At 44.1% G+C, this 22,745-nt stretch overlaps 1 long non-coding RNA gene across 1 annotated transcript in view; it reads right to left on the reverse strand.

The window, feature by feature from the left end:
• Nucleotides 1–1,085: 1,085 nt before the first annotated feature.
• LOC106498821 (uncharacterized) overlaps nucleotides 1,086–22,745 on the reverse strand; it is a 352,888-nt gene continuing 331,228 nt past the window's right edge. The window contains exon 5 of the long non-coding RNA XR_010885271.1: nucleotides 1,086–1,276. This is a non-coding gene — a long non-coding RNA (uncharacterized lncRNA). The remainder of the gene's footprint in view (nucleotides 1,277–22,745) is intronic.

Here is a 22,745-nt window from a genome sequence, read left to right on the forward strand (position 1 = left end):
TGTATGAAGAAAGCAACAAGGAAGTTTCCTTAAAGGATGAAAAAAGTAAATAAAGGAAAAAAACCCAACTCCAGACTTGCACCTTTCAGCTTTTAATCTAGACAGATGGAGGACACCGCAGCGTAATTCACGAAGCCTACCATTATTTTTTCTACTGTTACCATTGCCACACAAAGATACTTTGATATTATGTAGTATGTCAGATATTATAAGTGGCAGTGTAATGACTCAAGATACACAGATATATTAAAAACAGGTACTTTAAAGTAATTTGGTGAATTTCAGTTAAATAAAAATGAATTTTGAATGAAATTGCTATATGTGGACAGTAGGTACTTTTTCAGAGCCAAATCTAGTGGAGAAGGTGCAGAGACTCTTCAAGACAAGTTAGAAGTTTGTTTGTTTTGTTTTTTACCCTATTTGTAAGCTATTTTTCCTGCTAGCACATCATTCACCATCATCTCTGGAAACTGAGCATCTAAGAATTGAAACAGACCATCTGAATATGATTTAATTTCAACAATCTACATGGAAAATGAAACAGGTCAGGAGTCCTGTTATTTGCTCACCCCTCCTTAGGCCTGTTTGACAGAAATTCAAGGGCCAGTTTTCCTGCTAAGAAGATCAAGCCAAGGACACTAATCATTTGGCCTGTTCTTTAATGTCAGAAACTAATGGTTAGGGCCATGATAAATAATTAAATAATGGAGCCGGTATGGTTACTCGCTAGCCCACACAGAGCTATAACCTGCCAAGGTAGCAGCTTGAAGACCTCCAGAAAGAACACAGTATCTCAGGGATGGTCTTGTTCAAATACCTCTTCATTCATCTTATTACATTCCAAGTAAGACGAGCGAAGATTACTGTCCCACAAAGATGAATAACTAACAAGACAAGTGCTAGGAAATACTTCATGGCATTTATAAAAAAGCATACACCCGTTAGAAGAAAGCACAAGCAAACATTGCTGCTCACCAGAATGACAGAGGACAAATGACTCACAGACCTCTAAAAACTCTGCTTGAAGACAGCGTGGTTGTATTACATGTAATCATATCTCTTTTAATCCATGTTATTTACACTACACATCCCAGGAGGGCTACCAACACAAAAATCATTTTTACAAGGCTTAAGACAATTAGGTCTTAGAAGATCTCCCTACCTCAATACGGAAATGTGAAGATAACGGCGCAAGATCCAGTGCCAACACGTGGAGAAGGGACGATGGTTCTTATTCAGACTGGAAGAAGTTGGTGCAGATTCTCCAGATTAATGCCTGCAAATGAAAAAATATGAAGCATATAAGGAATCCTGAAGAATGTGGAATAACACTCCAAAAGGACCAGAAGTTTATTCATAGCATAGAATAAACAATATTTTTTTTATCTGCGTTCAGTTCCAATTCAGTCAACATCCCCAATTGTTCTAGTTCGCATTGTCATTTCAGACAACTGAAAGTTGATATACAACATGTTTATATGATAGGTGCATTTTGTGTTCTACAAAACACACAGCTGAACTTTCCAAGGTGGCTTAATGTATAAAAACCAATGAACTACATATAGCTGGCCCTTCCAATGGAAAACACACAAGTTTATATGTACTCCATGGCCCCCTCTGACTTGTCTGTGGGCAAAGATCAAAGTTTTTTGGTGTTATTTGTCTCTTTCAACCACTACAGCCAAGTACTGTTTCTTAAATAACAAGCTACCTAAGGAGGGAAAAGAAATGAAATGAAGAGTTAGGAGAACAGCTGCCTTCAGGACCGGCCTTCAGCTTCCCACCAGAAAGCCCCACTTTGAGCGCATAACTTCAGCATCCCGCTGGGTCGCTGAACAGAAGGCGCGATGTGCTAGTGGAGCCCGTGTCGAAGACCCACGAGACACGGGACCTCTCCCCTTCCCACGGTGGCTCTTGGTACCGCCACAACTCTGCAGCTGCCATGAATTTATGAAAAAGAATTTCAGAAATCTAGCAAAGTAATGTTTTCCTCTCCTCAATTTTCTACTCCTCTGTCTACCTTTTTCTATACTTCAATGCATTTTACCATTTTCTTCCCTGGTAAGAGTCCTGTTTAACCACATGAATTTAAGCCTAATCTGCATGACAGGGAGGAAAAGCACGACCTTGAGAGAGAAATCCCGACAAGCTGCTGGCCCCACCGCTACGGGATCGCTCTTAGCAGGGAGCAGAGCCTGCAACGTGCCCGGCTGCAGGTGGAGGTCGTGGGCAGAGCCGCCACGTTCACCATGCTTCTCCTGCAGCCTGCCTCAGGGAGCCTGAGCCTGGACGGAGACGCCGTGACGGCACGTGGGCATGCACGAGACGCCGCACGGGAGAGGTCACAGCTCCTGCAGGTGCCATAAAGCCTGCGCAATGGCGCAGATTCAAGGTTTGAGCTAAATATAAACAACAGAAAAAAGGAAGCTATTTGAAATAAAAAGATACCTACAGAAAAATGGAAGTTGTTTCTAAACGATGAAAATAGAAACGGACGTTAAGTCTAGCAAGAGAAATGTAAAACCACAATAAGGCAAGCCAAAACACATTCTGAGGAACAATTGTTTGGGTTATGAAAGCTAATAAAAACTTTCCAAACACAAAAGCAGGAAGCCTGTCAGTCACCCAGCATAGCTGATAGATGATCAAGGTGTAAAGGGAGGAATTAAGGAAGATAAGGACATAGCAGCAAAATTAAATTAATTCTTTGCACTGATGTTCACTATGGAGGAGGTCAGGAGGGTTCATATACCAGAGTAACAAATCACCAGAAGCAGATGGTATTCCCTCAAGAGTTTTAAAGGAGCTCAAATATGAAATTGCTGAACTTCCTTTCTTTCTTAGTATCAGAGGATTGGAAGGTGACAAACCTCTAAAAAGGGCTTTACTAGTGATCCTGGGAATTACAGACCTGAAGTCAGATTTCCATAACAGGCAAAAGGGTAGAAAACTGTAAAGAAAAATCGGAATTAGCAGGCATGAATAAATATGGCATGCTGGGGGAGAGTCACTAAGCCATAGGATGAATTCATACCTATAAATCTAAGTTCTCTGACACAGACAACAACTCTGAATAGGGGCAATTTGGTCTGACATAGGGGAATCAGATTTTCTAAAAGCTTTGCAGAACATCCTTCACTAAAGGCTCTTAAGGAAACTAAGGGGTCATGGGATAAGAAGGATTAATCTTCTCGTGAATTAATGATAGAAAGATAGGGAAGAAAGGGTACAAACCAAACGTTCGCGATGGCGGGGAGCACGAGGCTCAGCACACGCAGAGTAACGTTTACACACAAAGATATTTGGGAAAGTCAAGTTGAAAACTAACCGAGAAGAGCTCCTGAAAAATCTCACAGAATTCAGCGACTGGGAGATAAAATGCAAATTCAGGTCCCTAGTTGAAAAACTCCTAACTAACTTCACAGTATGGCTGCAGGGAACCAGCGGTCACTCAGGAAAGCGATACGGAAGTCGCTCCGGGTATTCCCTGAAACCGCGACTCAGTATTCGGCAGCAGTTGGAGAGCACAACGGAAAGTTAGAAATTATCAGGAAAAACACAAAGAACAGAACAGAAAATGTAATGATGACGTCGTACTTTAGCAGGGAGTTTTAGGATAAAGTCCCTTGGTCTCTGGAATGATACCGGAGATGAGACAACAATCCTTTTGCTGCTAACAGATTAGTTACAGAAGAACACGTTACTCCATCCTCTGACAGATCAGATGAAAGGAGAAGCAAATCTTTCCTTCGGGATTCTGCCGCGGATGGGAGAGGGCCGACGGCGAGGCGGAGAGACGGCGGGCGGTCGCCGGGGCTCGCTGCTCGCCGAGGCCGGCCACGCGCAGGCAGCACCGTCGCGCCGGGCCCGGCTCCGAAGGGCTCTGGCGCTGGCTTTGCCTTGCCGCGCGCCCGCGTACCACGGCGGCTCGTTTGCACCCGGCCGCAATTAGCACCGTGCTAAATTCCCCGTGCCCTGGGCTAATTCAGGAGGGGGGCACATCGCACCCTGCCACGAATCACTGCGGGCTGCGGCGGACTGGGGCACGCCGACCCTTTCGTCCAGCTTTTGCTTCAGAAGACTCTCCGTTTTGTCAGAAATAGCCGTGGAGGCACCGAAGGGTGCGGAGGCCGTGCAGCCCGGCCTGCAGGATGCCTGTGCGCGCGAAAACACGGCCCGGCAGCGGGTTGCTACGGCCGGCCTGCTCTGCCACGGCTAACGCGCAAATTGGGAACTATCCCCTCTTTCCCAGACACCAAAAATCCTGCGACGTGTCCGTGCTGCAAACCTGGCGTACAGAGCTCTGCAAGCGTTACGGAAAATGAAAACAAAAAAGCAACAGAAAGAGGAATACCATCCCTTCATCTTCCCCACTCACCTCAAACCGATCTAATAGCAGCATTAAGAGCTAAGGAAAAATACGCGGCTGAATGTCATACGCACTGTCCTACCCTTCTTCATGCCCCTGAAAACATGCTCAAAAGAAATAAGCTCAGGGCACGAGTACGCCCAGACTGCACTTGTCTGACTACATATATAATATCGTTTTAAAAGCCCGAGATGAAAATGGTAAGAAAACAGCGTCATTAATATGAAGCATTTCACGGGCTCTGCTCCCCAGCAGCCCCTCCTGAAGGTGCGCAACTCGCCGGCGGAGCCGACGGAGGCGTCTCTCCTCCAGGCAGAGGAGCGGCCGCCGGCGGGAGGGAGAGTCCTCCAGCTCCTGCTCCCCACCGGGAGGACGGCTCCGAACATCCCCCCCAGACACCACCACCCTGGGTCAGGAAAGCACGATCCCGGCCTTTTGGTTCTGAATTACTGGATTTGTCAGATTAGCAGCATGTGAGCAAACACCTCAAAAAAGGCAGACTAATGCTCCACAAAACTTAACTGTAAGTTGATTCTTACCTATTTATGCTAACTCATAACAAATTATGAACTGCCACATACTTGGTAAAACAAGGATAATATTTTAGTAGCCCTAGAGGTTTTTTGTACTCCATTGCTTATATAGGTAGTCGTACACTTGGCTGGACCCTTGTACCCAACGTAACAGACACACAAACACAGAAACGCCATTGATTTAAGTGTACGGCCTTGCTTCACTCAGCAAATAAAGTCATTTTATTGAGCTCTGGGATTAGTTTTTGAGGAATTGTGGAAGGTACATAAATCCTCTGTGCAACCTATCAGGCACACCAGCAGCACTGTGCTGCTACGCGTACTGAAACCTTCTCACAAAACGCCACGTCCTGCTCCAAAGAGGATTCACGCGGACTACGTCGTTCTCTGCTTTGCGACAACACGCTGATGCCAAACACATGGGAACCGGACACGCTGGCAAAGAGCTGCCGACTGCAGAAGGGAGAGACGTGGTCAGTACCTCACGGAGGAAAGCTGCCACTGCAGTATTTCAACAGGGCATCTTATTATTAAGTTTTAAATCCTAGTTTTTATCCCACTAGCTTGTATAATAAATGGGGCTTGACCTAGAAAGAGCAGGTTGGGTGCGTAGTTTGACTTCAAGAACAGGACATTTGATCTGTAATTGTTTTTCAATGATTGTATCTTTTTCCGTGTTATTGCTTTACATGACTGGGTTTTGTACAATATTGAAAATCAATAAAAATGCAGAAAAAAAAATTTTTCCCCCTTAAGTGATCTTGTTAGGATTCTGGCACTGCTATTTTAAACCAGCCTATGTTTTTCTTCCTGTGCCCTAGACAGCCGTGGATTATCCGTACTAGCCCCAACTGCAAGAAACGGCGTTGCAGTTTGTTTGGAAAAGATGATCAGAACCACAGGACTACAACACGAGCCCGTGTCCTCAGGTCAACACAGCACTTAACCATATGCTTAAAGCCACTACGATTTTGATCTAGTCCCAGGTAATTTTACCCCTTGACCACAGAAGCTTTGGTTTATAGCAACAGAGACCAAGGACCAAAGGTCACTTTCCCAAAATTATAGAGGAAAGCCATAGTAGGAGGGGTTAATGCGCTTTGCCAGCACGAATGCATTTCGTGTTGCTCTCCAACTTCTCTGCACAGCTCTTCTGCGCTCAGCAAAGCAAATGTGCTTAGAAACAACTGTCACCGAAAGTGTTAAAGACAACAGTGCTGCTTTTTCGGCTTCCTTAGTTATACAGCAAACTCAAGTAGAAGGAAAGTTTAAAAAAAAACAAACCAAACAAACAAAAAAAAACCCCTACTTACTTTCAACTCCAGATTAGGATTGGGATATAGATGCTACAGGAGGTGATGAGCACGAGGAGATGAGAACAGGGTAGCTACTTAAAGAGATTAAGGGATTCACCGCAGCGTAGCTGAAAGGACTAGTATAGCCTCATTGTGGCCATTAATATCTACAGGAAAAGGAGCCCAGTCTGCTGTAGCATTAACCAGCAAAATCAACCAGAGATAACAGTGCCCAGAGTATGATACAGTATGACAAAAGGCAGGAAATTCAGAGTTACGTGCGACACCCCGAGTGCCTGGGTCATCCTGACCATCGACTCTTCCATCTTTCTGATTTTGTTTCGCAGCATAACGTTATCAGATTTTTATACAGAGAGATTGCATAATGACTGCTGCTTATTTTTGGTTTGATGACTGACCATAAAAACTGGAGCCTGCAAGAACTGTTCCGTATTAAATGAGAAAAAAACCTTTTTTGTCCTGAAAAAAACTAAGAATATTTTTTGTTCAGGAAGAATATTGTGCCTGACCCAAACAAAACATTTTATTTGTTTTTCAAAAATAAAGAAAACGTTCCGTTTCCACACACAACGTTTTCAAACAAAACAAAACAAAACAGAGAAAACATCTGCATTTGTCTAAAAGAACTTCATTCTTGTTCAATTGCTTGTCAAGTTAACATAGTTTTACAAACTGTTTACAACTGGTTTTTGTAAATACGTTATTTCCATGCACTTCCTATACTACTGTGAGAGACCTTGTACCCATATTTACTTAGGCAGAGGTGATCTACTTTGCTTACGCATTTTGTGGAGATCTTTCCCTTCGTGCTATGAGCAAATTTAGGTGTTATTTCAAATGCATCCTGCCCAGTCTGCTGCCCTGCCCGACATCTCAGTGCCTGCACGTCTGACACACGGCACTCGGTTTCTTCATACCCTTCCTAGAAAGAGCCTTCTACAGACGAGTATTAAATCACAATGGATTTATAACATTACACGCATTTTGCCAAATCCTCATCTGGTATAAACATGCAGACATCTTTTAAAGTTAGCCTAATTTTGTCACTTCAGCCTGCTGATAGAGCTGGCTCCACAGTTTGGAATTCTTCAACAACTAAACTCCTCTATAAACATATCATCTAACTTTATTACTGTATTATAATGATTTTTAAATAACTTTGTAATATGCTCTATAATCTTTTTTTAAAGTGCTTATTACTGTACTGTCACAGTTTCATTCACTCCTTAACAGTCCAGTCAAAGCAACAGATACAAAGGTAAACACAACTGAAAAGGTACAGAGAGCTAAGTGGCCCCTTTCCCAGGTTTATAACTTGTTTTTCCAAACTGCCAGCTGCTCTGTAGACAAGCTGTACTAATTGTGGGACAATTTGTGTATTCTTAAACGAAAATATTTTTCAGTTAAAGCAATGCATAAATTATTTATTCATTTGTATTTGCATTTAAATAGTTGAAAAATGTCCAAATTAACCGCTTTGAAAATTGTTCCAAAATTTCCCCCTAGGCTGTGACCTTGTGGCCAAGTTTAATCTCAAAGCAAATTGAAAGAAGGGTTTATAACTAAAACGTCAAATGGCTCTGAATGTGCTTTGCTTCAGAGAACTGACTTATTCTTTTGCAAACTCAGCTAAGTATTTGGTTTGAGGCCTAAAGCTTGGTTTTCAAACTTTTTTTTTTTTTTTTTTTTTTTTAAACCAAGTAACTCAAATCTAGCACTGACAACTCTCAAGGTTTTACTGGTGAGGTTTTATCTCATGCTATTTGGTGGCTTTCTTAAAGCTCCTGCTTCTGGACTCACCCAATAATGTAAGAAGCTCAGCCTTCACTTTAAAAGATGTTTCTAGTTCTCGTAGTTCTGGTGAAAAGGGTTAGAAAGCAGAATACAAATGAAAATAGAAAATACATTCATTTTAATAAGCTCTAACTAATTGTGTCAAGTCTGAGATTTAGGGAGCTCAACGCATGGCCATGGCAGCATTACTATTTCACACCACATCTAAACTCGCATACACCCAAAGCTAGAGTAGGGTATCTCTTGATGTCCCAGCCTGACTACTGAACCCAAAAGCCAAGTATCATTTTGTTAAAATTCTTACAGCCAGTTTAACTGCACAAAACCAGCTCTTTCTTCTTCCTTTAACATAAAGGATTTCTGAAGATTATCGGAAGATTAATCAGAAAATTAATTCTTTATACTTCCACTGCAAGGTAAACCGGTGAGAGAGAAGGGAGAAAACACAGGCAGCGTTCTCGTATGTCCGACAGCAGCAGAAACGCAAGGAACCGGCGAGGAAGGCAGGTTCCCCGCCTGCGCGGCCTGACGTCAGCCCTCCCAGCACACCTGCCGTGTCGCGGGGAGCTCCTGCGCTCCGTGCTCACGGCTGCGTCCCGTTCAGGAATAAAACGAAAAGACGACATAAAAGAAAACCATTAGGTATACAGAAGAGGAGAAAAGTTAGAAGCCTTCAGCTGCCAACATGTTTTTAGAATAGAAATGGAGCTAAAGAGGTAGCCAAGAAGATTCACTTCATTTAGTATTTCTTTAAAAATATTAATAATAAAATTCAGTGCCCATGACGATGTCCACAGAGCGGGATGTGCTTGGGCTTGGGCTCCCTAATATGAAAACCAACTTGACAACTTATGTACAAGCATCCACTCTTTAAACAGCTCATACTGGAGACTTTCAAGACAGGGGACATCCAAAGATTTTGACCCCATACAAGTCTGAACTCTTTCAAGAACTGGTTCGCGGCATACTACGAGAAATCGTGCGTGTCCTTGCTGAACCCCAGGACAGAGACGTTCTTAGTCCACTAGCACCTGCATACGCAGCGGGTACGCGGATGCCTCACGTCCACCTGCATCAGGCCGTTGCAGCCGTGGGTTCAGGACGGGAGGACGAGCGTCGCTGCTGGCGGCTGCACCGTTACTGCACTGCAAGGCACATGCTACCCTGCATTGCATATTATAATATATCACTGCATGTGTTGCTGAAACAGAGGTGAAAAGGAGCTGTCGTGCTGTGCACAGTATAATTGCTATTTCTTTTATATGATTATAAGAGTGCATGATTCTTTAATAAAGCCTTTAGAGAAAACATCCCAAATCCTCCCCCCCTCCCCAAACAATCACACGTCAATTTACATAAAACGAAACCAATTTACTAACAAATGCAAAAATATTAAAACAGAGGTCTAAAAAGCACATCAGGCATTTCAGCTGCTCGTAAACAAGTATCAGTTTAAAAACTGACAATAAAGTACAGGATTGCATGGCGATCAGGAACACATGAACTGGCTGGTAATTCTGGTGGCACAGAAGGGTGGCAGGAAGGACGCAAGGCGAAGCACGGGCCAGGGCCGCGGGACGGCACTCGGGGCGGCTCTGCAGACTGCCGAAGCCTCCAGGTGACTTCGGCTCCTTCTCCTTGCAAGGTCTTCGGGTTAGGGCCCTCCACAAACTGCATCTGAGTTCTAGCTAACCCTTTTGCTGGCTTAAAGAAAGCGTATGTTCAAAACACAGAATATAAAAAGATTTTGTGTGAGCTGGGGGAGCGGGTGGGGTGGCAGAGGGAAGGAGAGCAGCCCAAAATAAGGAGCCCTGAAACCCCTCCATGCCCAAGGAAGCTCGGACCTCGAGCTCAGGGCACCTCACCTTCTTCCCACCACCCATTCCCAGAGCAGCGCCCAACTAACTCATCCTGCCTACCTGTTTCTCCCCCCCCCCCCGAAACCATTGACTGCTTGCATTTTAATGTTCTCGGATTCTTGCATTTTTTCCATCTATTCCCCCAGTTGCCCACCCAGCTGCAGGAATTGGCTCGCGGGCTGTATATGTCTGTACGTCAAGAGCAGCAGCAGCAGCAGCGGGGGTATCGCTGTACAAAAAGCAGGCACCAAGAGCCAAGATTATGTCTTCAGTATCTCACAGGCTCACGCAGTGCGTATATATCTTCTGTAAATAACCCTCAGTTTTCACATGGATTATTTAGACTTTCTGATGAAACTGCAGAAATGTCAATGCAGAGCGCGAGCGCCCAATCAGGCAGCCGCTCGCCGACCTCTGCCCCTCTTCTTCAGCGCGACGGCTATTATCTTCAAGGGGAAAAACCCTCCTTGGCTCCGGTTATACCTTTTTTATGATCTAGGATTCTGTTAATAATGACTCCATGTTACATAAAACATACATTAATGTCACCAAGTCCCCAAAGTACTGAATCAAGCTGACTCCTTCAGAAAGGAAGGAAGTAACAGATATAAGCGAGGGGGAGCCTTAATAAGAGCGCGGCTCCGACAGACAGGAAGGGCTCCACCAGGCCGCCGCCGCCGCGTGCCTGCTTGAAACGGGGCACGCGAAGGGCCACGCGGCTAAAGGAGATCGGAGTCGTGGCAAGGGAACCGGGAGCGCACCCTCGGAGCGCGAACACCAAGCGCGAGAGCGGCGGCGGTGCCGCGGGGATGCTCAGCCCGTCGCGCCTGCGTGCCACGGCCCGCCGCTAGCGGGGAAAGGAGCGCGGCCGCCCGCGCTCGCCCCGCGTCTCCGGGCCCCCTGCGCCGGCACACACCAGCGCCTGCGGAGCGGCGAGTTGCCCGGCCTCAGCTGCGCCACCTCCCTGACCTGTGCATATGGCTGAGGCTATTTTTGCTCCCGTACAGCGGGAGCAGAAGTGACAACCAAGAGCAACCACCCACTCATCGATGGTACTACACGAATATTAAAATAGAACGACAGTCTCTGATCAGAGCTATGAAGATCTTTTGCGGCTAAACTATTAATATCCAAAAGCATCAGATCTTGAAAAGAAAACCCAGGATACTCTGGTCAAGGCCACCTGCTATAGAATATAATATAAAACTGTGCTGTGATCACAAAGAAACATTAATAGCACTCACACACACACACAGGACACATCTGAATGTCAAAAGAACTGTGAATTATGTTCAGGGAACATGAAAATGGATTAATAAATTTGCAAGTAGTCTTAAGTGGTTTAAATAAAGAAAAACAACATGAAAAGCTAAGTCAGGTTTGTTGAATCCTGTTTGGCCATGCATCTGGGTTTTTTCACCAGCTTTGGGTATAGCAGCTATTTTGTTTCCCACCTGGATGAATTTGGGAAAGGGTAAGACCTTAAGGCCAAAATGAGGTGTATAAACAGGTGCAGCATCTCAGCATTTTTACAGAGCTGCACCCGCTAACACCTAAGTCTGAATTTGGCCCAGTGAAAACAGGAGGGGAAAAAGGCCAGTCATCTTGAAAGCCACAGCTTTGTGCTCCAGAAACTCGGGAATAACAATAATTCTGCCCTCCCTCTTCACTGCCCTCCAGTTGGGGCCTTTTTGGATTTTCACTGTTTGTAAGATCATACGATAGTTCTCCAGGAATACATAGTAGAGAGAACATAAAGCTTGTACTCTGGCAGCACCAAGAAAAAAACCCAACACCTGACTACTTTCACCACAGAGCTGGTTAGAAGAGATCTGCTCTCTCCCCATGAAGCTCAGAAATCTAGACGACATCTGCTCTTCTCACCTCTTGCCACCTCCCGCGGATGCACGATCATCGCAACGTGCTCATCACCCCAGCAAACAGGTATGCCGGTCCTGACCGTCGGCCTGTCAGGACACAGCGCACCACGCACGCCCAGGCTCACTTGTTTTCCAAGAAAAGTTTGCATCAATGCTGCGTCGAACATGAGCAGGGCATTAAGGAAGCTGCCAGATTCTGTCTGTGGAGATAATACCAGTGTGGGAAAACTTTCAGGAGAGAGCGACGGGCTGAACGTGCTCATTTTTGCTTTGTCTTGCTATCACGTTATCAGACGTGGAGCCCTTGGTAGCCTCTCATCTTTCACTCCGGGTCAGTGTGGAGCGTGTTTGGCGTTACTAGCATCTCCTGAATAACCCAAATGGATCAGAACATCGTGGTGCCATTTAAAACCTAATTCAACATGTTACTTGTCTGACAGACAGCTGAGAGGCTTGAAAAAACGCTGACTGGCATTTGTAAAGCTAGAAGGGATAGGGAATCTATTATTAATGGCAGAAGAAGAGGTGAAATCAGGGCAGGGAAAGAACATTAGCCATGATCAGCGCAATTTACAGAACAACTCAGAGTTACCTCATGACTATATGTAACAGATAGGGAAAATCTAAAGTAATGCTAAAGTCTGAGCCACAGAATTTAGGTTCCCTCTTTCACCTGGCCTGCTGAGCCCGGATACTACTGCGTGCTGCATACTACAGCGTGCATCTGTCTTTATAGATAAGAAAAAAGCTCCTGTACGCAACAGCTTATATACATACTGGGTTAACTGATGAACTAGTAAAGCAAATAACACACAAAACATAAGACTTGAGCAGGAGAGGTGAAAAAAGGGCAAACAAGAGAAAGTAGAAGGTTACTCCTTAGGAAGCCTTCTTCAGGCTCCATCAATACGTCAACTTCTGCAGGACTGCACCATAACAGAAAATACCTCGCACAACAGACACAGCTCGTGGAACAATTCTGTAGCAGCGATAAAGTGCCATTTAGTCTCATCTGTACAAACAAATCCAAATTCAACTCCCCTGACAGAGATCCTCCAGAGCATTAGATCTATTAAAATTTGTGTTTGGCAATTACTTCATTTTGCTTTGCTTCTTTTCTAGGTTTTATGTTCAAATTACATGGATGGAGGATCAGGCTTCACTTAAGAAACCTATTTTTCTGGTGTGTGCCACTGTTAGAACATATATTTTAAATCATGTGATACAATCATCATCATTTTGATTGATAGGTTCACTTTAGACCAGCTTCTGCATGTTTTACAGAGCAAAATCTGGCTTAATCTACTAATTTCTAGCTTAATGTTGACAAAGCACATGACACATTAGCCACTTTTCTTAATTGTTTTAGCGTCTTACAGTAGCAAATTATAAGGTTTGTGTAAGTATTTATGCAGAATGCCATAATCCAGCTCCTACCACCAGTTCCTTCCATTTCTTTGGATGAATCAGTTAATACCTCTATGTCTCTGTTTCCTAATCCGTAAAATGGACATACCAATTTTGATCTCAGAAGAGGTAGGAGGATTAATTTGCGAACAGCCCTAAGTATTATGTAAGTGCTAAGTGCAATCATTTTAAGTGCTAAATATCTCATGATGAAGGCAGATAGGAGTAGGACAGCAGTGAGACTGCAATGCTAGTTTTTTTCATTATTACGTAGACAATGCTAGCCCTCAAAGTATGCTAGGCTAATCAGAAGAAAACACGTTTCCTACCCCGACACTGTGCAATGTGAAAAGTCAAAGATGGAAAGAGGGAAAGGAATGCAGGATACAAAGGAATCTGTGTAGTGACAGGTCCCAGCTTGTTATTTTAATTAAAAATATGCTAAATCCTTCTTTTTGTCTCTTTCAGCCCTCTCATCCAAGCTCTAAGCTTCAATTTCAATGTCTGCATAACCTTCCCTAATCATGCAACTCTCCCTCCACATAAAGGAGCTATTCAGACCTAAGGTAATACAGGAATTGAATATGTTGAAGACTAACAGTCTTATAAAGCGGGCAGAACACCAGACCCTGAAGACTGGGAATCTGACTGATCCAGCAAAAATACCTTTCCAGAGAGCACCATGGATGTTCTACCAACAGGATTCCTTGAATTCAGGGACCTCTGGTGACTTACAGTGGCACAGAACACTGCCAACACAACACTGGATCCCCCTTCACCTCAATATGCATAACTTGACAAATATATACACTGTATTAAAAAGTCTCCTTTCTCTGAGGATCCTGGCATGTCTTCAGATGGACCTTCAAACCCTCTGACCCAATTACACCAAGATGCTATTTTATCAATGATAAGGGAGTGAGACTCAAAAGTGCCATCCCAGTTTAAATCCTTCAGGAGTTTTGCAGGGGTTAGAGACTCCCCCCTTCCTGCGCCTTTTAGCCCTTCCTGTTGGCTTGCCCAGAAACTTGATGGAAACTTCTTTGAGTGCGGTTGACCGAGGTCCACTCTCTGACTGCCCCCAGAGCCCAATGGATATTCCTTCAGATGTCTAACAAGCGTTGAACACAACTGCGGTTTAGAAAGACACAGAAATCAATACTGCAGCTTCCACTAGTCACACTGAGGGATTAGCTGTCCCAAGGAAAAGCACAGACAGTTGAATAACAGAATCATGACTCCGAATAACGCAAGAGGTTTATGAAGCCAGAAAGCAGCCTCTGGCCCTGATAACCTCCAGCTAGCCTGGAAAAAAAGGAGACAGTGGAAATGTTTGCTTATAGCTTCCTCCCGTTCTGTATCCGCAGGGGCAAGCGCTGGCCTCTGCGGATGGACTACGGCACACTGAGGAGGAACCGCAGGGTGTAGAGGCAGGGTGAGCACTCGGGGTCCACGCTGTCACCATGAGGACTACGGAGCCATCAGTGTTTTCCACCCCATAGCAGCTGGGTGATACATTTCAGCTCTGGAACTCGGAAAGGAACAATCTCGACAACAGCAAATGCTAGAAAAGGCAGGTGAGATGAGTTAGAGGCAAAGACCTGGCTCCTTTAACTCTGAACCAGATGCGTAACAGTGTGAATGGAGAGGGAGAAGACAAGAGAAAACCGCCCAACTTGTACCATCACCAAGGGAGGCCCCCCAAACCTCTAATTACAAAAGACATACTGGATCCTGTACCACTGCTCACAAATATCTCTGTGTGTTAAGGAACCCAAATCTTCTTTTATCCGGGAATGCTGCAAGAAGAATCTATTTTTGATGGGGAGAGCCAGAGTTAGGAAGAGCACTCAGATAGCAAATTCACTGTTGCTTTTAACATAGCTAATATCATACAATTTTTTTGTGGTTGCTTCCTATTGCTTTGCTTTTGTTGTTTTGACTGCTGTGTTACTCCAAAAGCTGCAGGTATGAGTTCTTCTTTGTACTTAAATTGTGATAATTGAGAAAACAGGGACTACAGACGAGAGGAAGGAGGAAGTAACGTTCAGAAAGCGTTCAGGGTTTAATCAGGCATCTTTAATATATTTGCATAGTTTGAGAGAGGTCTTTAACGACCTCTAAAGTCTTTAACATTTCTGAAGTTTACAGGCCAGTATAAGGTTGCTAGGAGCACTGAGAGAATATATACTGTCAAACTCATTCCTAAAGCCCCACACAATAACAAAGTCACAGTTTGCTTAACTGCCCAGGAAGCAACATTGATTGTCCATGGAACTTGCAATATCATTCTGTGAAAGCAAATGAATTCTTTACAATCCAAATTTCACCCACAGTGAGAGAAGAGCAATGAGACAACAGAGGTGTAGAAGAGCAGACAAAGTTCATATAATATGCAGAAAAATGCCTTGAGGTAATTTTAGGTCACCAGCCTCTAGGAAGGGCTATTCTTTTTTTATTTAGCTTTTTGCTTCTTTTCAATTGAATTAACACAGGAAAAAAACGGGTGTCAATATTTCTCAGTTTAGCAGCTGAACAGATACAGCACAGAAAGTTACAAAGATGCCATATATTTATACTTTCCTGAAAATATACCCAATTTATGACCTGAACACTTTATTTCATTTTCCACAAGTATGCGTATTTCTCTCCTGATATGTCCAATAACTGAAACCAAAGATGAGGTGGAAGCAAATACTGACAAAGATGCTCAGAGAACTTCCCTCTACATTTCAAGATGGTCACTGATCCTTCAGATAATAAAATTTATTTACCATATGTGAAATTCAAATCCATGACCTAGAATAGTAAAGGTCAGCACCCCGTTGCCTAGTCACGCAGGGCCTTCAGAGAATGAGCTCTGAACTTCAGCTCAAAGCTGCAGAGCTGCTTCAAACTCACTCCAGTTCAGGAAAATCTAGTAATTTTCAATGCGCTAACCAATTATTAGCAGAAAAGCACATAACAGCAGACATGGTGGAAGCCAATGAGGAACATGTCTGCCCTGCCTATTACTGCAAACATGATCGGTGAACTAGGTTCCTGCCTCGCATGGTATTAGATTTGTACAGCCAAGCACTCGTAGACATTGCATGGCAGTTAACAGGGGGGCTGATTCCAAGGAAACTGCTATTTTGCCCCAGAGACCGTGGCAGAAGTTGTGCTATCAGCCCATGGTCACCCTGTGGGCCCTTTGCTTGCAGGGTCAGCTAGCTGGGTGGCCTGGTGGGATAGCACTATTTTAATCTGGCCACTGATGAGCCTATTAGACACCTGCTCAAGCCTGCAGGGTTGAGAGACAGCCTCTTCCTTTCCTGTCTTAGACAAAACTGAGGTCAAATTGGTGTGCCTCAGCCTTAACATATTATTGCATGCTCAGATCAGTCTCCAGCAGAAGGAGTACATCTTTCTCTCATGAGACCATCAATCTGTCCCTATCCCCAGCCCCCACTCTTCCTTCTCCTATATTAACCTAAAATACGAGTGCATGTGCTTGCCCCTAGTGTTTCTGCTCCCAGAAACCACCCTGTCCCCTCCCTCCAGCACTCCTTATCTAAGGCAGCGTGTCACCGCAATTTTATGGTCAACATTACAGGCTGAAGTCCTCCTTTGAACCAATCAAACTGCCCTGAATACGTTAAGAGAGAAGCCAGGCTTCCAGCAAGGAGCTTGCTTCCTGCGCTGTGCTGCCTGACCCCCTCCACCAGCAGCCATCATAAATCTGCCTTACCTGATGGGAGATGGGCTTTTTAGGATCTCTCAGGGTGCTTTGAGGTAGCACTTCTATGAACTCCGTGCCACAATAAATAATGCTACCTGCAATATGTCTTTGGGAACGTGTCAGCAGCTGCTGTCCTGCCATGAATTTTTATTCTTTTGCCGTCTGGAAGATAGATTCCAGATACAGCATTTCCCCGCACTTAGTGTCAAATCTCTTTACCCCTTTGCCCCGGCAGAATGACAGGGACCACAAATAAAATAAAATAATAAAAAAGAAGCATAGGAAAAATGGCCTGAGAGCAGAAGGAAAGCACTAAACTCACCTCCCTGCAGCTGAGCTTTAGAGATGACAGCAGTGACTACAGGCAGGGGCAATATGGAATGGGAGGAAGGCAGTTTTTGCATGCTGCAGGAAGATTTCTTCAGAAGGATTCTATAGAAAAGAATCTAAAGATAAAACTGCTATGCAGAGAACAGTGCACGTGGAACAGGAAGACACAGCAACATGGGTGTGCGTGCCATCCACAACACTGCCCAAACGGCTGTGCCCGAGATGGGGCAAGAGTACTCAGCCCAGTAAAGGAAGTTTTCTATGAAATCAGTCTTTGTTACTTTAGATAAAATGGTCATACAGAAAGACTAATGAAATGGTCTAAACATCTGCAAATTTTGCACTGCAGATCTGATATCAAGGTTACAGTGTGGAAGGAGAAATGTTGTAACAATCACCAATGGGAATTCCATGCAAAAAGAAATTGCAATTGACGTGAGGATCTTGTGTTATTAGTGTGGAATGCTGGAAAACAATGCTGAGCATACTCCAGGGGTTGATACCAGGGCCAGTACTGTTTAACATCTCATTAATGACCTGCACGATGGGACCGAATGCACCCTCAGCACGCTTCTGCAGATGATACAAAACTGGAAGGAGTGTCTGATGCACCAGATGGTTGTGCCACCATTCAGAGGGACCTCGACAGACTAGAGACACGTTCCAACAGGAAAGTCATGAAGCTCAACAAAGGGAAACGCAGAGTCCTGCCCCCAGGGAGGAATAACCCCATGCACCAGTACAGACCGGGGGCCAACCAGCTGGAGAGCAGCTTTGCAAAGAAGGACCTGGGGGTCCTGGTGGATGACAAGTTGAACACGTGCCAGCAACGTGCCCTCGTGGCAAAGGCGGCCGACGGCATCTTGGGCTGCATGAGGAAGGCTGAGGGGGGCAATCCTTCCCCTCTACTCAGGACTGGTGAGGCCGCATCTGGAGTGCTGTGACCAGTTCTGGGCTCCCCAGGCTGAGAAAGACATGGACCTGCTGCAGTGAGTCTAGCAAAGGGCCATGAAGATGACTAAGGGACTGGAGCATCTGTCATATACGATGAGAGGAGAGACTGAGAGCTGGGATTGTTAAGTCTAAAGAGAGGATCTTATAAACACCTAACGGGAGGAAGTAAAAAAGTCTGAGCCAGACTCTTCTCAGCGATGAGAGCAGGGGTGCTGGACTAGGCGATCTGCAGAGGTGCCTTCCAAACGTAATGATTCTGTGATCTACCTGAGCAACCTAGGCTTTACTTTTTGTTTTCTGGTTACAACATATAGGACTTCAGTAAAGTACTGGTAAGATCACAAAAAATACTAAAAAACAAACAAACAAACAACCCCCCCCCCAAAACAACAAAAAAAACCCAAGTAGGTAAACTATTATTAGTTGTACAATTCAATTGGGAATATGAGAAATATCTGCTCAAACAGCAGTATTAACATTTTAGTAAAAAATGAACTTAATATGGTCTACCTCTGTAAAAAGATTATGAGAAACGGTCCCAGCTAGAGAGGAGATCATAGTGCACCAAACTTTTATCCTCTCAGTCTCCCTCTTTCAGCTCAGAGCCTCGTATAAAAATAGAATAATGACTCTCTGCTTTCCACTTCTGAATATTGTATGGGCTGCAGTGCAATCTTATCTTAATTTGAAGACATTATTTTATTTTCTTTTTATGGCAGTACCTGGTTTCACATTCCTTACATCTAAAAGACATTAGGGTAAGCACTCCAGTATCTTCACATTAGTATGTCCATGCCCAGCACTAACGTATAATATACTAAATGTGTCAGTGGTCCACCATTAGGTCACTCTATTGTCCAGACTTCAAGTGAAGTCAGAATATATTGATTCCACACTGTCAGACCTGTTCCCCTAGCCTCTCTGCGCAGGGTAACGTCCTCTGAAGCATATCTGTTGCCCAATTCACACCAGAAATGATGATGCTGTAGTTAGAATATGATTATGTGGTAGCCTTAACATCTGTCCTCTTCCTCTTTCTGCCTTTAAAATTGAACTTTCAGCACTGGAATTGAGACTCTGTTAAATACATATTACTGAACAACAAGCAATATGAAACACGCCACCCCAGATCTTTCATACCCCAAAAATGTTGAGTAAATGCTTTTGCCACAGAGCAGTGTTAAAGTGGAGGAGATTTACAAGGTCATTGACAAATGCAAGTATTGATTGGGTATTAAAGTGTCTTGTGATTAATACAGCCTTCGAAGTAATTAGTGCAGAAGATCTCTTATATCTCACCATGTTTAAATAATGTATCTGTGAACACGCAGGCCCCCTGTCAATCACTCTGACTGAGGCCAAACATCATATCACCTGATAACTCATTTGGAAACTGGGCTTCCTGCCTGCTGAATATCTTTCAGAAACAGCAACTCTTCCCTAATTGCTCGGGGTGACCTATATTTAGAGTCTTGCAGTTCACTGGTGGGGGGGCAGAGGGGGAGAAGGGAGCTAGAAAAAAAACGCTAAAGCATGCTATTCCTACAATAGTAATAAAAAACCTGGAGAAATATCAGAGGCATTGAACAGAACTGGCTGAGGGACCCATAGCAGGGACACAGATGCAGCATTTGCTCAACCCAAATGCACTTTTCCCATATCTGATGGAGCCATACAGCTCTCTTCCATTCACACTTAGACAGGAGTCTAGATTTTCTCATCCAGTAGTCTAGTTAAAACATTTTTTTTTCCCCAAAGAAATACATAAGTCAAGATGCACACAAATTTTCCTAGGTCTCCCAAGTTTAAATTGGGGGAAGAGGTGTTTCAATTAATACTGTTCAAACTATTTTTGCATCTAGTTCACTAACAGATTACAGAAATCTATGACTAGAATTTCTACGGTTAAAGTAATAGAAAACAGGTCTGAAAAGGGCCTCAAAAAGTCACTGAACTGATCTTTTTGCTCACAGGTAGAACCAGCATCCTAGCATCCTTGCATCTAGTTTGAAAGGACGGGTCATGTTGATCTAATAGCAAACTGGCTGTAAACTCTTGGTCAGTTTGCAGTCATCTGCATCTTCACTAATTCTCCCACTCCCTGCAACTCAGGATCAAGAGGGTCATAGAAAAGTCTAACTTGTCTTGAGGTACAAGACTGCAGGAATAAGAACAATTTAAACTCCTGAAAAAATGCTCCAAAACCAATAACCTAGAAAATATTTCATCATGAATAGGACCTCCAAAAAATTCTGTTCCATTTCTGTTCCAAAATGCAGCATGAAGTTCAAACCTTAAAAGAAAATAAAAGCAGCAAGTCTTCAGGAAAAAGTGGATAATGGAGAAAAAGAGGGGGGGAAAGGTATATACAATACATAGGAGCTATGGAAGCATCATGGAAGTGAGGGCAAAGACAAGGAACATGCGCAATCTAATTCAAAAAAGCTCAAGTTTCAGAAAAATTATGGCTCTTTTTTCCCCATTTTTTGCAGCTAAACAATACTCTTTTTTTTGTTATTATATATTGAAACATAATACCTGCGTAAAAAATACGCTCCAAAGAATCTGCTGAGAGGAGGACTACAGAAAGATTTAAAAGAGTCTGTCTGCTCTTCCACCTACACATGTGCTCAGTGACATTACAAAAGCAGCGTTTCAGGAAGCCCACGTTCGCCGTCTCAGGGATTCATGCTACGGGTGCGGGGCTCCACACTCCGTCTCTAAACAGGCTCTTTGAGCCCTGCCTGGTTACTCCGCGAAGTCAGTCCTGCAGAGAGACGCCAGCTGCTCCGAGGACCCTCGGGCTGGGGCTGGCAGTCTCAGCAGCCCGGCTCAGCTCTGCGGCCCCACCAGAACGGCCCAGATCTAATCTGAAATGAGGACGCGAGTCAGCGTAAATTCAATAGCGAGAGCCACTTCAGCAAAGCGAGCAGCTTCGCAGCTCCCGCTTCCTTTCCGGGCTCCATGGAGCACTCGTTACTCATCTAACGTCCTCTGAATCTCTTTCCTGACATTTTCGTAAAAGAATTGCAATCACTGGGCTTCTCTGAAGCCTGCTCGGAGACCGTGAAACATTTCCCATGGACTTAGTCACCCAGTTTCCTTCAAACTCATTCCTGAACTGCCGTTCGATTCCACTTTAGAAAAAATGGAGAGCTGAACTGCAACCCCACCATCTTTCTCTCAATCTCTCTTGTACCTTCCTCTAACACAGCATAAGGAATAGCGGAAAACAGAAGTATAGAAATATTCTGCTGTTCTCCAAACACTGCACACACTTGCTTACTGGCCAGTGCCACCGGCCACAGCATTTCTGATTTACAGAACGTCTGGGACCACCACAACGTGCTTCTGCAGAAGCCACAGCCCTCCCGGGACACTTCCCAATTTAAATTTCAGGGGTTAAAACAAAAAATACATGTAAGTTCACCACTCTCACACATAATAAAATCAGAACACATCCTGGAGTGCTCTTAAAACAAACAAACAAACAACAAAAACACCCAACAACAACAACAACGGAAAATCCTGACCTAAAATGTTTCACATTGAACTGGAAGAAAGTGAAGGAAATCCAAACTTGGGACTTGCGGCTTTTTTATAAAGCACTAGAAATATTCTCCTGCCTCTAGTGTTAATCTCATTTCCTTTCTTCTTGCACCTGCTAATGTTACCCAACTCATAACTCCCTTTTTCTTCCCCTCTTACAAGTTTATTTATTACGGCTATTTTACCAGCTACTGGTTCAACACACTGCACGCAAATATTCATCATTTAGTTCTCTGGGTAAATCGTATTTAATCAGCACAGGAGAGAAAATAGCATAATTATAGATGCCGGATACCATTACACTCAGAAGAAATTAAACCTTGTCTTAAGCTGTCCGGCGGTGCCTCTGATGAAAGCAAGCAGACTGCATTACCAGCGAGGTTACCCAGAGGTTAGTGGCCAGACGGGGCCAAATGCACCTTCCGCCTCTCCGAATCCAGCGAACAGGGGGCGGTGGAAAGGCAGAGAGAGAGAGATGGAAACTGAAAGAAGGAGGGATAAACAGGGAACGCCAGAATTTGTCATATTCAAGCTAGTAAATTAATCTTTTTTGAGAATATATAAGCAAGACTCCCACGTTAATTATAACACAGAAAAACAAGATTGCTACACAGATATGACGAGCTGTAAATAAACCCTGTCCACAAAATACACTCCTTCAGGTGCAGACAAATATACTGCAGGTTTTATCTCCGGCCTTAGTACGATGCCGGCTTTAGCAGGTGGTGAATTCTTCCGAGGAGGAGCTAGGCTTTCTTGTTCGGCTCATCTGTCAGCCGAGTGCTACAGCACCAAGCTTTGCTGGACTCCAGAGAAAGGTCCCAACACCAAAACAGACGGAAGAGAGGCCATTCGTACAAATTCCCATCCCACGGGTAGCACCTATTCTACTTTGTGCCAATTATAATACTTCTGCGCGACATTTTTCTTTTTCCAAGGTAAATACTTCCATTTTAAAAATACTAATGGACAAATTCATTTACTGATCAATAGAGTACAAAAAGGTTATTACAGTAACAGTCAAACATGCAAA

Source organism: Apteryx mantelli, chromosome 10 (genome assembly GCF_036417845.1).
Source record: "Apteryx mantelli isolate bAptMan1 chromosome 10, bAptMan1.hap1, whole genome shotgun sequence".
Classification (NCBI taxonomy): Eukaryota; Metazoa; Chordata; class Aves; order Apterygiformes; family Apterygidae; genus Apteryx; species Apteryx mantelli.